Consider the following 16,579-nt stretch of genomic DNA (forward strand, 5'->3'; position numbering starts at 1 on the left):
TCACAAGACTATTTGACATCATTCATATCAGTATTCAATCATTATCTCAACACGTAAACACATTTGGTGGTGTCGCAGGACCAATCGCATGCCAATACATGAGGGTCAGCGCATATAGCTCTGACACGGCCCCGAAGCACCCTGCCTTGTACCGCAGCACAAGGGGATTGATCGCAACCAATCGATGAAGCGCAGCTCATTTATAACGTTTGATCGCAACCAAACGGTGGACCGCAGCTCGAATAGTATGTATATCTGAGCGCAACCAGATTATGGACCGCATCCCTATATGAATTTGTATACCCGTTCGATCGCAAACGGTCGGGCTAACAGCCGATGGTTCTCAACCCATCCAACTGCCTATATAGCCAATTGATCGCAACTAATTGGGGTATCATGCACAAATGACACAGCCAAGCACATGCAACCCACATTAACACATAAGGAGGGGGAAATCATACATATATAACCTATGCGTGGTCAACCACATTACTATGGATACACCTAAGGGGTTCATGCTCCTTTCTCCTAGGTCAATGGGATACCAATTCGACTAGCATGCAATACACAAGACTCTCTTATCCTACGAATGGTACCCGAAACATCACACTAGACTCAGGCAGGACGAACGGGGTCCAATGGGACACCACGGGACACGGGGAAACATCAAACGGGGAAAACCACCACGTTTCACACTGGAATTCCAGCGGGTGGATGGCCACCCGCCGGCGGCACATCACGGGGCAGCGGGTGCCCGGCTGCCCATTGCCAGGCGGCTTCATGGGGCAGCAGGTTGGTGGTGGGTACCCCTCCCCCACCTATCCCCCACTGACTCTTATGTAATAATTCAGTCCCGGGATCCCTCGTGGAACCAGAAACCATGTCCAAAAACATTTAAACACAAACGACGACACCATGTGATCAAGTAATGGATTGAAACCAAGAATCACATTAAATACATCCTAAAATGACTTCTAAACGTATCAAGACTCAATACCTGAACATGCAAAATCCCACCCAAACATACCAAAAATATCAGAATACGATATCCACATTTTAACCCTAGGGCTCTAGTCATAATTAAAACACAAGATCATTGATATAATTTATCTTAGAATCAAGAACATCAAGATTATCACATAAGTATCAAGATTAGCATATAAACATCAAGATCGTCTCATAAACATCAAGATTATCTCATAATCATCATATCAATTTCAAGAAAAGCCTTATCAAGATACAAACACAGAATCATATATCGAAGGAGCCAAAGAAGGATATTAAAGCAAGGAAAATAGATTTTGTTGAGACATGGGTTACCTCTTAGCCTTAATTAGAATCCTTGGCTACTAAGGTTCTTTCTCTAAGATCTCCTACGTTTGGTGATAGGGGAGTTCTTGGGAATTCTTGTGTGGTGGAATATATTGTGGTGTAATTTCTAGGTGCTTCCTAGGTCCTTATATATACTTTAAGAGTCCTAACTATGGTCTGAATGGTAAGGATTTACTTATCCTATTCCTTATAGGACTAAGGGTTTGGTTTAGGGGTTAGGGTCCATGATCCATAGTGGACCCTTCTTGATTAATTAAGGGAATTCAATTCTCTTTTAATGTTAAGTAATTAAATAATTAATTTCGGTTAGAGGCCGTAAGACGGGGTGTTACCCCTTCCCCACCAAACGGAAAGCTTCGTCCCCGAAGCTTAGATTTGCTAAGGTCGACCATCCTTCCTTATCCTACGGGTTCGTCTTGGTTACCTTGTGTGAAGAGCTCGGGGTAGCATTCCCTCATGGCGTCTTTAAGTTCCCATGTTGCTTCTTCGGTCCCGTGATTGGACCAGAGGATCTTTACCATTTCTTGGGTCCTTTGGCGAGTGGCCCTTGTCTTAGTGTCCAGGATCCTTACGAGTTTCTCTTCGTAAGTCAGTGTGTCGTCCAGGTTTACTGCCTCGTGTTGTAACACGTGACTTGCATCGTGGTCGTATTTCTTTAGTTGTGATACATGGAACACGTTGTGCACCCCTTCTAGCTCGGTAGGTAAGGCGAGGCGGTAAGCCAGGTTCCCGACTTTCTCTAAGATTTCGTAGGGACCAATGAATCAGGGACTGAGTTTCCCATTCTTTCTGAACCTCATCACCCCCCGAGTGGGTGAAATCTTTAGCCAAACCTTCTCTCCTGTGGAGAACTCGGCATGCTTCCTTCCTAGGTTGGCGTAGGACTTCTGGCAGTCCTGGGCGAACTTCATTTTTTCTTGTATGCGTTTGACTTTTGTTATGGTGTCCTGTAGGTATTGTGGTCCCAGGGTTACTGGATTGACAATGCCTTCGCAACATATGGGTGTCCTATACTTTTGACCATATAGTGCCTCGTAGGGAGCCATGCGGATGCTTACGTGATAGCTGTTGTTGTAAGAGAATTCAATAAGGTCTAGGTGTTCTTCCCATATCCCCTGGAAGTCTATCATGCAGGCTCTTAGCATGTCCTTGAGAGTTTGAATTGTCCTGTCGTTCTGGCCGTCAGTAGTGGGGAGGAAGGCTGTGCTCAAGCTTAGTCTTGTCCCCATGGCCGTCTGTAGAGATTTCCAGAATTGTGAGAGGAATCTGGGATCCCTATCGGAAATAATGTTTCGGGAGACTCCGTGGTATTTCACCACCCGGCTTAGGTAAGCCCTGGCTAGTTGTGTCATTGTCCAGGTTTCTTTCATGGCAATGAACCGTGCTGTTTTGGTTAGTCGGTCCACTATTACCTAAATTTTGTCCTTCCCTGTTGGCGTGGTGGGTAAACCTCCTACGAAGTCCATAGATATGGAGTCCCACTTCCCTTGGGGTATTTCAAGGGGTTGCACAACTCCCTTGGGCCTGTACCGTTTGGCTTTTACTCTTTGGCAATTCAGGCATTTGCTCACGAAGTCTGCGACTTCCTTTTTCATGTTGGGCGACCAAAACAGCTTCTCCATATCTTGGTATAGTTTATCGCCTCTTGGATGCATGGAGTACGGTGAACTGTGCCCTTCTTCTAGGATTTGTTGTTTTAGGTGGGGGTGTGTTGTGGGTACGCACCATCTTCCCTAATAGCGGAGACTGCCATCATCAAATAGCTTGAACGGCCCGTCCTTTCCCTGGCCTAGGTCGAGTCGTATTTTATCTAGCTCAGGGTCTTGTTGCTGCCCGGCTTTGATTTCTTCGAGCAGCGTGGGTATGATCCTAAGATTGAATAGGTCGATTTTCGAATTTGTTCGTCCTTGCTCGACTATTTCCAAATTCAACCTTTGGAAATCCTTACATAGTTCGTCTGACAGGACCCAAGTAGTATTGAGGGAGTGGTTAGTTTTTCGGCTTAGTGCGTCTGCCACTACGTTAGCTTTTCCCTCGTGGTACTGAATATCCAAGTCATAATCTTTTATGAGTTCCAACCATGGTCGCTGCCGCATGTTCAGATCCTTTTGAGTGAAGATGTAATTCAGGCTTTTATGGTCCGTGTAGATCTTGAATTGTACTCCATATAGATAGTGGCTGCTGTTTTTTAGGGCGAATACAATGGCGGCTAGCTCTAGATCGTGTGTGGGGTAGTTTTCTTCGTGGGTTTTGAGTTGCCCGGATGCGTATGCTATTACCTTGCCATTTTGCATTAGTACGGACCCCAGTCCCTTTTTGGAGGCGTCGCTGAAAACTTCGAATCCCTCCACCGCTGAGGGTAGTGTTAGTACAGGGGCTGTGGTCAGCCTTTCTTTTAGTTCTTGAAAGGCCGAAGTTCAATTTTCGTCCCATCGAAAGGGGGTCTCTTTCTTCATGAGTCTGGTTAGGGGTTGGGCTATCTTGGTGAAATCAGGTACAAACCTCCGGTAGTAGCCGGCCAAACCAAGGAAGCTCCTGACCTTCGGAATTGCCTTTGGTGTGGGCCATTTTTTGACTGCGTGGATCTTGGTTGGATCCACCCTGATCCCTTCCTTGGTTATCACATGTCCCAGGAATGCCACGCTGGTCTTCCAGAATTCGCATTTGGAGAGTTTGGCGTATATCTGGTTTTCCCTCAGAGTTTGCAAGGTCGTGCAGATGTGCTTCTCATGTTCCTTCTTGTCTCGTGAGTAGACCTGGATGTCGTCAATGAACAAAATTAGGAAGTCATCTAAGTGGGGCCGAAATACTCGGTTCATGAGGTCCATGAATACTGCGGGTGCATTGGTTGGCCCGAAGGGCATTACTGTGAACTTGTAGTGGCCGTAGCGGGTTCGAAAGGCTGTCTTTGGGATATCTGGGTCAGCCACCTTTATCTGGTGGTATCCGGATCTTAAATCGATTTTTGAGAACACTCCTGCCCCCTTGAGTTGGTCGAACAAGTCGTCTATTCGGGGAAGGGGATACTTGTTCTTTGTAGTAACTTGATTTAGTTCCCTGTAATCGATGCATGGGCGCATGCTTCCATCCTTCTTTTTGGCGAATAGTACTGGTGCCCCCCATGGCGAGGTGCTGGGGCGTATGTACCCTTTTTCTAGTAAATCTTGTAGCTGTGTTTTCAGTTCCTTCATTACTTTGGTGCCAACCTATAGGGTGGTTTGGAGATTGGGGCAGCGCCGGGCACCAAGTCTACGGTAAATTCCACTTCCCTGGGTAGAGGTGCCCCGGGGATTTAATTTGGGAAAACATCTGCGTACTCGTCTACCACCGGGATTGTCCGAGGCTCGACTGTCTTGGCACTAAGATCCTCGACCGAGCATAGGAAGGCTTCGTGTCCTTTTGTCAGGTACTTCCTCATTTTCATCATGTTTACTAGTTTGACTTCTGAATTCTTGGGGGATCTGCGGTAGGATACCCGTTTACCGTTTGGTCCCCTCAAGACCACTTTTTCTTCGCCACATAGGATCTGTACTCTAAATTTTCCTTGCCAGTCCATACCCTAGATCACTTGTATTCCGTCTAGTCTGAACTGTATCAGATTGTTAGGGAACTCTATTCCTTCGATGGTGATCATTATATTTTTCTACATGCGATCGCACTTCATTACTTCGCCTGATGCTACCATGACTTGCAGGTGTACTATTGTGTTGGTGGTTAAGACGAGTTGTGTGGAGAATTCGGTTGCTATGAATGAATTGGTGGCCCCTGAATCAAATAGTATGATGGCAGGGGTGGTGTGCACGAGGAAGGTCCCGGTGACTATGTTACTGTCCCCGATTCGGGCTTTGCTCATGGTAAGGATCTTTCCCTGGGTAACTCCTGTTTTCTTTGTGGGGACCGGTGCCATCGCTTCTTGGGGCGGGGTGGCCCTGGCGGTCTTCGATTTCCGAAGGGGGGTTGTGTGATTCTCCCCAATTTTCCTTTTGTGTCCCTTGTGTGTTTCCGGCGGGCCGTATGGTATTTGTTGGAGTTCGGATGCATTGGTATAGGCTTTTTCGAGTGTCTTTAGTTTGTGTAAGGTTAGGGCTTTCCGGCTTTCGAAGTTGAGGTCTGCCATGAATTTTTCTATCTTGGTAGATTCTGTCGGTACTAGCTCGGGTGTGAGACGAGCTAGCCTGAGAAACTGTTTCTGATATTCCGTGAGCGTGGCTGTTCCTTGCTTTAGGTGGAGGAATTCTTCGTACATAGCTGCCCTTATGTGAACGGGGCAGAATCGTTCTCGTAGTCGTACCTTCAGGGACTCCCAGTTGAACCCTGGTTCTTGTTTATAAGTAGGTCCCTCGTGGACCCACCAAAGATCGGCTTCGTGTCCGAAATAGAAGGAGGCAACTTCTACACGGTGTTTCTCTGGGCATTCTACTGCTTTGAAGATTTTCTCAAAGGTTCGGATCCATTCTTCGAGAATCGTGGGGTCTTCTTCCCCGGAAAAGATGGGCGGCTGATGTTTTGAGATTTGGCGGTCGACTCCTGAGTTCCCTTTTGGTGGTGGTGGTGGTCGGTTATTGTTATGGAGGATAGTGTTGCTTAGTGTTTGGGCAACTTGGGCCAGTTGCTGCAGGTTCTGGATTAAGGATTCATGCGTGAAGGAGTTCGGTGTCTTTGATTGCCTTCTTGTTGGTGCCACCCTGACGGTCTACAGGGCCAATATTATTTGTAATGTTAAGTTAGTGGGTTGCATCCTTACCTTGATGCGATAAGTGTTAGGGGGAGTTTTTAAATTAAGAACATGATAGAGTGAGCGGGAGCTAGGCATGTAATGACAGGTAAACCCACATCCTCACCGCGCGTCCTATGTTTCCTGAATCTCATGTACCTAATACCAAGAGTTCAAGCTTAATGTCTTAAAGTCTTGTCTTAAGAGTCTTTTCCTAGGGTCAAACTTAGGCTCTGATACCAACTGTAACACCCCTAAACTTTAAAACTTTGAATGCTTATAAAATAAAGGTAATACTATCATTAAATCCCAAAATAGAGCATAACTAAACATAATTGTTGGGGCTGCTATGCCACGTCTGAGCTGGAGAACTCAGACGCACAGGCTAAACTATCTAAACATCATAAATCCTCAAATCAATGTTAAGTACATCATCATGGCACGCAGGCCGATAAGGAACTAACTAGCTAAGCCTCGGGTCCTCTAGCGCGCTCTGGAGCTACTCTGATGTGGATTCCACCGGCTTGATATTGGATTTAAAGGCCTAGAACTCCACAGCTCAAGTCACGATCCGTTTTCCCAATTTCTGTCTACTGATTTCTTGAAGTGAAGGGGTTGTTTTTGTGGATTGTGGTTGATGTGGGGTATGGGAAATGGTTGAAGCACGTGTATGGATGAATAGGGAAGCCGCCACACCGGGTTGAAGGGTGATAAGGCCAATTGAGACGCCACAAGGAGGGTAATATCCTTGATAAGTCAGAAATTCTTCCTAGAATGCTAGAAAGGAAATGGAAGTGCAAAGCACATATCCAAATGAATTCAACTTCAATAATCTACCCAAAACTGAGTTCTTTAGCCCTTTAAAAAGGGCTATACACGTTCAAAGAAGATGCATTTACTCCTTAGCTTGTAACATAAAAATACTTAAATTCAGAAATTACTACTATTGAATTTTGAAGTAAATGACACTTAATTCTTCCATGTGACTTGAGTTTAGCTCCTTTTGTCTTCTCCTAAGCTTAAGCCACGAAATTGGACCACTCTTAAAGGATTTCCCCACTTATTTTATGCCCAACTTATTGTTTCAATTCAGCACAACCAGCTTGGCACATTTCTTCAACAATTTGGTCTTCAAATTCTAGTTGGGCCTTGATTCTTTGTTGGTATTTAAATGGCAGCTTCTAAGGCCTCCAAATGCAAGGTTAAGATATTGACCCACTTGGTATCTTCCATGTTAAGTCCATCAAGTATCTTGGTACCATCTTCTTGCCAAAGTGTATGGATCAGTCCATTCATGGCCTCTTGCAAGTTTTTGGCTCTTGAACGAGTAATTGGACCTTCTCTTATTTGAAGTGGGTCTCCAAGCCTTTGGTTGTCCACAACATTTCTCCCCTCTTCAAAAGGATTCGCCCACGAATCTTCATCACCAACATAAAAGGGAGACAAATCAGCTACGTTGAATGTTGTGCTCACATTATACTCACCGGGTAACTCTAGGACATATGCATTGTCATTCACTCTTGAAAGCACTTGGAATGGTCCATCTCCCCTAGGCAGCAACTTAGACTTCCTTTGGGCAGGAAAACGTTCTTTTCTCAAATGCACCCAAACCCAATCTCCAGGTTTAAAGATCATTGATTTACGCCCCTTATTGACAAACTTTGCAATTTGCTCATTTTTCCTTGCAATTTGGCGTGTCACTTTTTCATGGGTTGTCTTGACTGCCTCCGCCCTCTTTGCTCCATCTGTATTCAACACTTCCTTAATAGGCAAAGGAATTAAATCCAATGGGGTTAGTGGTTGAAATCCATAAACAATTTCAAAAGGAGATAACCCAGTGGTGCTATTAACATGGCGATTGTAAGCAAATTCAGCAAATGGCAAGCAATTTTCCCAAGTCTTTAAATATTTCTTAACTAAAACCCTTAGTAAGGTTCCTAAAGTCCTATTTACTACATCAGTTTGCCCATCAGTTTGAGGGTGACTAGTAGTAGAAAATAAGAGTTTAGTTCCTAGTTTTCCCCATAGGGTTTTCCAAAAGTAGCTAAGAAACTTCACATCACGATCTGAAACAATTGACTTAGGCATGCCATGCAAACGCACAATTTCTCTAAAGAAAATATCAGCCACATATTTAGCATCATCAGTTTTATGGCAAGGAACAAAGTGTGCCATTTTTGAAAAGCGGTCCACCACAACATATATAGAATCATGTCCCTTTTGTGTTCTAGGCAGCCCAAGGACAAAATCCATTGAGATATCAATCCAAGGATGTTCAGCCACAGGTAAGGGTTGATAAAGTCCATGAGGCATGCTTTTAGACTTAGCTTGCCTACACACTATGCATCTAGAACAAACCCTATGAACGTCTCGTTTCATTTTAGGCCAATAAAAATGTTCACATAAGACATCATAAGTCTTATGGATCCCATAATGCCCCATAAGGCCTCCTCCATGGGCTTCCTTGACTAGCAATTCCCTTAAAGAGCACATAGGAATGCATAGTCTATCAGCCTTAAACAAAAACCCTTCATGCACATAGAATTTGTCATGAGAACTATTTTTGCATGCGTGAAAGATATTGGCAAAGTAATGATCATTTGCATACAAGTCTTTAATATGCTCAAAACCCAGAAATCGTGTATGCAAAGAGGTAAGTAAGGAGTATCTACGGGAAAGTGCATCAGCAACCACATTATCCCTACCATGCTTATATTGGATCACATAAGGAAAAGATTCAATATATTCAACCCACTTAGCATGGCGCCTATTGAGTTTTCCTTGACCTCGCAAATATTTCAAAGATTCATGGTCAATATGAATGACAAACTCTTTAGGTCTCAAATAGTGCTCCCAATGTTCCAACGCGCTAACTAGAGCAAGGAACTCCTTATCATAAGTTGGATAATTTAGGCTTGCCCCATTTAGTTTTTCACTAAAATAGGCAATTGGTTTGCCACCTTGCATGAGGACAGCCCCAATACCAACTCCAGAAGCATCACAATCAATCTCAAAGGCTGCTTCAAAATTTGGAAGAGTAAGAATAGGAGAAGAACTCAATTTTTCTTTTAAAATTTTAAAAGCTTCATCTTGCCTCTCTCCCCAAATAAACCCAACATTCTTTTTTATCACCTCGGTTAGTGGAGCAGCAATAGTACTAAAGTCTTTCACAAAACGACGATAGAAACTAGCTAGACCGTGAAAGCTTCGTACCTCACTAACTGTCCTCGGTGTTGGCCATTCAAGGATAGCCTTAACTTTAGCTCCATCAACCTCAATTCCATTTGCACTCACAATATAGCCAAGAAAATGAATTGAAGATGTACAAAATTCACACTTTTCAAAGTTGGCATATAGTTTATGCTTCCTTAAAATGGTGAATATTTTGTGCAAGTGTGTGGCATGTTCATTCAAATCATGGCTGTAAATAAGAATATCATCAAAGTAAACCACCACAAACTCACCAATATACTCCCGTAGCACATGATTCATGAGCCTCATGAAAGTGCTAGGAGCATTTGTGAGTCCAAATGGCATGACAAGCCATTCATATAGACCTTGTTTGGTCTTGAATGCTGTCTTCCATTCATCACCCTCACGGATTCTAATTTGGTGATAACCAGATTTTAAGTCCACTTTAGAAAACACGCAAGCACCACAAAGTTCATCAAGCATATCATCTAAACGGGGGATGGGAAATATATATTTCACCGTAATCCTGTTGATTGCTCGACAATCAACACACATCCTCCATGTTCCATCCTTCTTTGGCACTAGTAGTACGGGCACTGCACATGGACTAAGGCTTTCTCGAATTTGCCCCTTAGCTAAAAGTTCCTCCACTTGCCTTTGAATCTCCTTAGTCTCCTCAGGACTACATCTATAGGCTGGACGATTTGCAATTGGTGCCCCAGGTACCAAATCAATATGGTGCTCGATTCCTCTCAAAGGGGGCAATCCCTTAGGAAGTTCCTTTGGAAAAACATCACCAAATTCCTGCAAAAGAGAAGATATTTCCTTGGGCATATGTTCAAGGCTAGTATTTTCAAGGTTAGCCTCTTTAAAAAGTATTAAGTAAATAGGTCTCCCCTCTCTCAAAACTTTTTCCACGGTTTTTCCAGTACAAAAGAAATTTTGTTTCTTCTTTTTCTCCTCTCTTTTTTGTGCACTCATTTCTTTTATCGCGCCTTGTTTTCCACTCAATTCTTTTTCACTCAATTTTTCTATTTCACTCATTCTTTCATTTCCATTCTTTTTTTCTTTTTCTCTCTCTTTCTTTTCATCCTCAAAAATCTGTTTTGGAGATAAAGGTACAAGTACAATTTTTCTACCATTATGAAAGAAAGAATATCTGTTGGTGTGTCCTTCGTGAGTTGTCTTCTTGTCAAATTGCCAAGGACGCCCCAACAACACATGAGCAGCTTGCATAGGCACCACATCACACAAAATGCTATCTTCATATTTTCCAATAGACATGGGCACCATCACTTGCTTGTCCACTTTAATCTCCCCAGTTTTGTTTAACCATTGCAAAGAATACGGGGTAGGGTGTGATCTAGTTTGCAAGCCAAGCTTATTTGCCAATTCAGTGCTAGCAACATTAGCACAACTTCCACCATCAATGATCACCTTGCAAACCTTCCCATGAACATGACAACGCGTGTGGAAGATGTTCTCCCTTTGTGCCTCATCTTCTTTGGCTTGAGCATTCAACATTCTCCTCACCATCAAGAACTCCCCTTCTACAGCTTCTTGAATTTCAGCACTTTCCCCTTGTGAATCCTCATTGCTCATCTCTTGATCTTGGTCAGATTCAGTTTGAATATCACCAAAATCATTAATTATCATTGTTTTCTTATTAGGACAGTCTTTAGCAATGTGTCCTCTTCCTTGGCACCTAAAACAACGAACACCACTTGGTTTAGTTGAAGAAAATTCAACTTTACCTTTACCTTTATCAACAGCTTCTTTCGGTTTGCTAGCTTCTCCTTTGGAGTCATTTTTCCATTCCTTTTGTCCCTTGCTAGCTTTCCAATTTGAAGTGTTGGATTGTGCCCTCTTTTTCCTCTTCATGAGCTTTTTCTCAATTTGGACAGCCTTTTGAACCATCTCTTCATAGTCCACAAAATCATGCATTTCCATCTCCTCACGGATGTCCCAATTTAGCCCCTTGATGAAACGGGCAATGGTGCTTTGTGATCCTCCTCCAAACCCAGCTTTGTCATCAACTTCTCATTTTCATGGTCATATTCAGCTACGGACAGCCTCCCTTGCACCAAATCTTGGAGTTGTTGATAGAGCTCACGGTAGTACCAAGTTGGAATGAACTTCTTGCGCATGGCTATCTTCATTTCTCTCCATGATTCAATAGGACGGTCTCCACTTCTTCTCCTTGTCAACACTAACTTATCCCACCATAAAGTGGCATAATCAGTGAATTCCAAGGATGCCAATTTCACCTTCTTCCTCTCCGAATAATTGTGACAATCAAACACCCTCTCTACCTTACTCTCCCACTCTAGATAGGCATCTGGATCACTCTTCCCCTGGAAATTAGGCATACTCATTTTAATGTTGCCCAAATCATCGTCTACATCCCTTCTTGCTGCCCTTCTTCTCCCTCTTTCTCTCCTTCCCATTTCTATCTCACTATCCTCAATCTCCTCACTATCATAGCCCGTAGAAGACTCAACTCCCTCTCTCACATTCCCTTGGGCTCTCAAATTATTTCTCCTCCGTTCTCCCTCATTCCCTTGTGCCCTTTGATCATTTCCTCCCTCATTTCTATTTTGTTCCCTCTCCAATTCTAACCTCTCCAAACGGTCAGCCAGCCCACTCATTAGATTACCAAGCCTAGTAAACTCCCCTTTCATAGCATCCACCATAAACTTTGTATTTGGACTCATGCTTGACTCATTATTAGATTGGCCAGACCCCGACATATTGAGCTGCAAATAGAAACAAAAGTGCAACAACAAGATAAAAGATTAAGTTGGACCTCACTTCTCTCCCTCACACTCACTCTTTTTAGGGGGGGTGATCACTCAAATTTTACCACTCGTGTATGAACACTCTACTATGCTCACAAGTTCAAATCACACACAAGTTGAATTCAAGGACCTTTCTTGGAATTCTAAGAACAATTTCAACTCAAACAAGGAGATACCACACACAAGGACGTAAGATGACAAGAATAAGAAAAGATAGGCATGAAAAAAAAGTGGGTAGACAAAGTATATTTTATGTGTGGAAACAAAAAAAAAATGAACAAAACTCAAAAGACAAAACTAGAAGATGATAGTCTCCAGAAAAACCAGATTCTGCCAGTGTATTTCTCAGAATTTTCTGTGTTTGTGTATGGATTATTTTGGCAAAATTTTTTTTGTGGAAGGGAATATTGATGAGTTATCTATTACCACAAAAAAATTCAGATCAAATAAACAAGAGGAACTATTTTTTTCAGATTTTTTTTTCTAGCAGCGCAAATAGGTCAATTCTGGTAGATCTAGACTATAGGAAGGTTTGATGTGACTTTCAGTGTCTATAAACATATATGGATCTTTTTGAATGAGTTTAGACACTAAGAGATATATAGGAGAAACAATATATATAGAACAATTGACAACAAACCAAGAAAAGAAAGTTTTTCATGCAAACTTGCATTCAATTCACAGATATTGACGTGGAACAAATTGGCACAAGAAACTAAAGAAAACAAGTATTTCGTGACCTGATTTTGATGAGGATGACAACCAAAGCTCTGATACCAAAATGATGTGGATTCCACCGGCTTGATATTGGATTTAAAGGCCTAGAACTCCACAGCTCAAGTCACGATCCGTTTTCCCAATTTCTGTCTACTGATTTCTTGAAGTGAAGGGGTTGTTTTTGTGGATTGTGGTTGATGTGGGGTATGGGAAATGGTTGAAGCACGTGTATGGATGAATAGGGAAGCCGCCACACCGGGTTGAAGGGTGATAAGGCCAATTGAGACGCCACAAGGAGGGTAATATCCTTGATAAGTCAGAAATTCTTCCTAGAATGCTAGAAAGGAAATGGAAGTGCAAAGCACATATCCAAATGAATTCAACTTCAATAATCTACCCAAAACTGAGTTCTTTAGCCCTTTAAAAAGGGCTATACACGTTCAAAGAAGATGCATTTACTCCTTAGCTTGTAACATAAAAATACTTAAATTCAGAAATTACTACTATTGAATTTTGAAGTAAATGACACTTAATTCTTCCATGTGACTTGAGTTTAGCTCCTTTTGTCTTCTCCTAAGCTTAAGCCACGAAATTGGACCACTCTTAAAGGATTTCCCCACTTATTTTATGCCCAACTTATTGTTTCAATTCAGCACAACCAGCTTGGCACATTTCTTCAACAATTTGGTCTTCAAATTCTAGTTGGGCCTTGATTCTTTGTTGGTATTTAAATGGCAGCTTCTAAGGCCTCCAAATGCAAGGTTAAGATATTGACCCACTTGGTATCTTCCATGTTAAGTCCATCAAGTATCTTGGTACCATCTTCTTGCCAAAGTGTATGGATCAGTCCATTCATGGCCTCTTGCAAGTTTTTGGCTCTTGAACGAGTAATTGGACCTTCTCTTATTTGAAGTGGGTCTCCAAGCCTTTGGTTGTCCACAACATACTCTTTTGTGCCTGAAAGCCAAATATATTTGTTCAGCGAATAATGCTGGTAACCCACTCTAATGCTGGTAATTTCAACTCTAAGTAACAAGTAAATAGAGAAGTAATCAAATTGAGATGCACAGCGGAATAAATAAGTGTAAAGAGTTATGCCCAAACAATAATATTCAAGACTATAAATAAAATATCGTGTCACATTGATCGTATGATAAAAGTTACATGAAACACGTCAAACTTGCTTAGAATAATTCAGGAGTTAAGCTCAGAAAGTTTGAGTTACATGCATACGTGAAAACATGCTAAACCTGAAAGATTAAGATTAACAGTGAATAGTAAACGAGTTAGTCGGATAAGATAGATAGATAGAGCGAATTATGTAATTGCGGTATGTAAATGAGGGAGGCAATTTATAGTGGTTCGGAAGTGGCGTAATCTTCATAGTCCACTTTACTCCATTCACTTCTAGGAGTAATTCACTATTTTCCACACACAATTACAATAGTGAATAAGCGCTACACAAGCACTTCTTCCGGATGTCTTGCACACAGCTACACCCAACTCCGAGTGTCTCGCACACAACTACACTCAACTACGAGTATTTCGCACACAGCTATACTCAACGCCAACTAAGTGTCTTGCACACAGCTACACTTAGCAACTACGAGTGTTTTGCACACAGCTACACTCACTAGAATATTTTGCACACAGCTATACTCTTTTTACAATTACAAATACAAAGGTAATTGTATCTCTCTCCAACTATTTTTGGGACTATTCAGACTAAGTCTCTAAAGAATATTTGAGCACTTGCACTTGTTCACTTCTTATCTCGTGTGCATTCACCTCTCTGTTATGTCTTCAAGTCTTCATGGCCTTTTATAGGAAATCAAATATATCCGTTGGAGTGGGATAATTTGATATTTGAATTTTGAATCTTCATAGCCTGATATTGTTGACAATGGTAGGTCTTCAATTTGATTTTATTGTCAACTTTCCTGACAAGATAATATTTTATTTAAACTTGACTTTCAAGTTGTTTCTGGGATAAGTTTTTTATATTCATGTCTTCATAAATATTTCTCTCGTTCTGATCATATCTTCAGGCAATTTTGGATTCTTGTGGCATGTGGGTTGATTCAAAATAAATTCCTTCGAATTTATCTATTTTCAGATCATCTTGCTTCTTTGCCACATTTTGCTTCTTAGAAGACACATTGTGCTCCTTTAGAACATTGTGCTTGTTTAACTTGAACATTGTGCTTTTCTGATTAGGTCACATTGTGCTCCTTTGGACACATCGTGCTTGTTGACATCGTGCTCTTGTGGACAATGTGCTCCTTTTAGACATTGTGTTCACATCTTGCTTGTACACATCGTGCTCCTTTGGCACATCTTGCTTGTCCGCATTCTTGACTTGCAAAAAATAAATCCTTGAGGGGGGGGGGGGGGGGAGGGATTAATCTTGAGTATGATCGTTTCATGTAAGGACTTCTACCATTTTATCATTAAACTCATCCGGTCATTTATTGCAACGCCATTCCTTTATGCTTCTTTCTCGGATGAATACTTGTAGGACCAAAATTAATTTTCCAAATTAATTTTGTTCTTCACATGGTAGATTTCCTTTGACTCGATATTCTGGATTATGATGCTTATACTAAAGACCTAAATTCTAAGAGGATCTAAAGTACATTTGGCTCATCAAAACTTTATTACAAAAATACTCAGTCATTTGGCATTTCCTTTTTAAAAGAAATATTTTTTCAAAAGATTTTATTATTCTTGACATAGCCATGACGAGTTTAATATTTGATTTTGACTCTAGGAAAGGTATTTTTAGCAACAAAGTTCCTATTCGTATTTTTGGATTTTGAATGTTAATGAATTTCGTAACTTTTCCAATTACGCGATCTTTACAAGCTAAGCTAAAAATGTTACCTTTCAAGACAAATAAAATAATAATAGATAAAATACTTAAAATCATCATAAACAAATAATCGAAAACATCATTGCAAATTGTCTTATGGTCATACTCCAAGTTCGTAGACCATACAAAAATATTGTGACATTAATCATACAAATCACTTGATTATTCTACTTCTCCTTTCTTCTAGCACATGATTTATATGATTCTTAATTTCAACAAAATTGTTACTAATGGCATAATCTTTGCATACCTGCCCAATCACGTAGTAATTGAATGCTTCAATAATATTATTCCCGGGCAGTATACTTTCTTCATACCATATGATGCATTCTTCTAGACTTCTGTCTCCTTGAAGCTCGACATCATTAACTTTGATGTAGTCTCTAAGCACCATGATCATCAATGATCTTGCATAGCTCTTGATTCTCCTGAAATTCTCATTTGAAACCCACATGTTATGGTCACTTGGACCACTCTTCTTCATCCCTTTTGGTAGATCAATCAAGGTTGCCAATCTTGGCATTTCAACTCTACCATCCTTTGGTGTGGATTCCAAATAAAGAGCTGCTTTGTTGTACCAATATATTTGTTCTTGATTTCCTCCTGCACAAATAATTTCATGAAATAATCGGTTAGTGGTATTGGTACTGCTTGATCCTCCTGGACTGCCTGCATCACCACCGAACCAATATTCCATCCCTCCTTTTCTCGCAATGTTGCTTCTACCAACAGATCTGCCTCCTCCTCTACTACTGCTTGTACCAATATTTCTGGTAGCCATGGCAGTTATTATCATTTCCAGCATGCCTTCTGAGATATTTTCATATGAACCTCGAAGGCAGCCAACTTTGGTGTTGATGGAGATGAGATTTGTATGGACATCACCAATTTATTTCTCATGTTGGTGTACCACATTGAGAATCCCCTGACTTTGATTCACAGCAATTACTTCAT

At 41.5% G+C, this 16,579-nt stretch overlaps 1 pseudogene; it reads right to left on the reverse strand.

The window, feature by feature from the left end:
* Window positions 1–7,213: 7,213 nt before the first annotated feature.
* Window positions 7,214–16,148, reverse strand: LOC109183629 (annotated as a pseudogene).
* Window positions 16,149–16,579: the final 431 nt, after the last annotated feature.

The sequence above is a fragment of the Ipomoea nil genome, unplaced genomic scaffold (assembly GCF_001879475.1).
Source record: "Ipomoea nil cultivar Tokyo-kokei standard unplaced genomic scaffold, Asagao_1.1 scaffold1149, whole genome shotgun sequence".
Classification (NCBI taxonomy): domain Eukaryota; kingdom Viridiplantae; phylum Streptophyta; class Magnoliopsida; order Solanales; family Convolvulaceae; genus Ipomoea; species Ipomoea nil.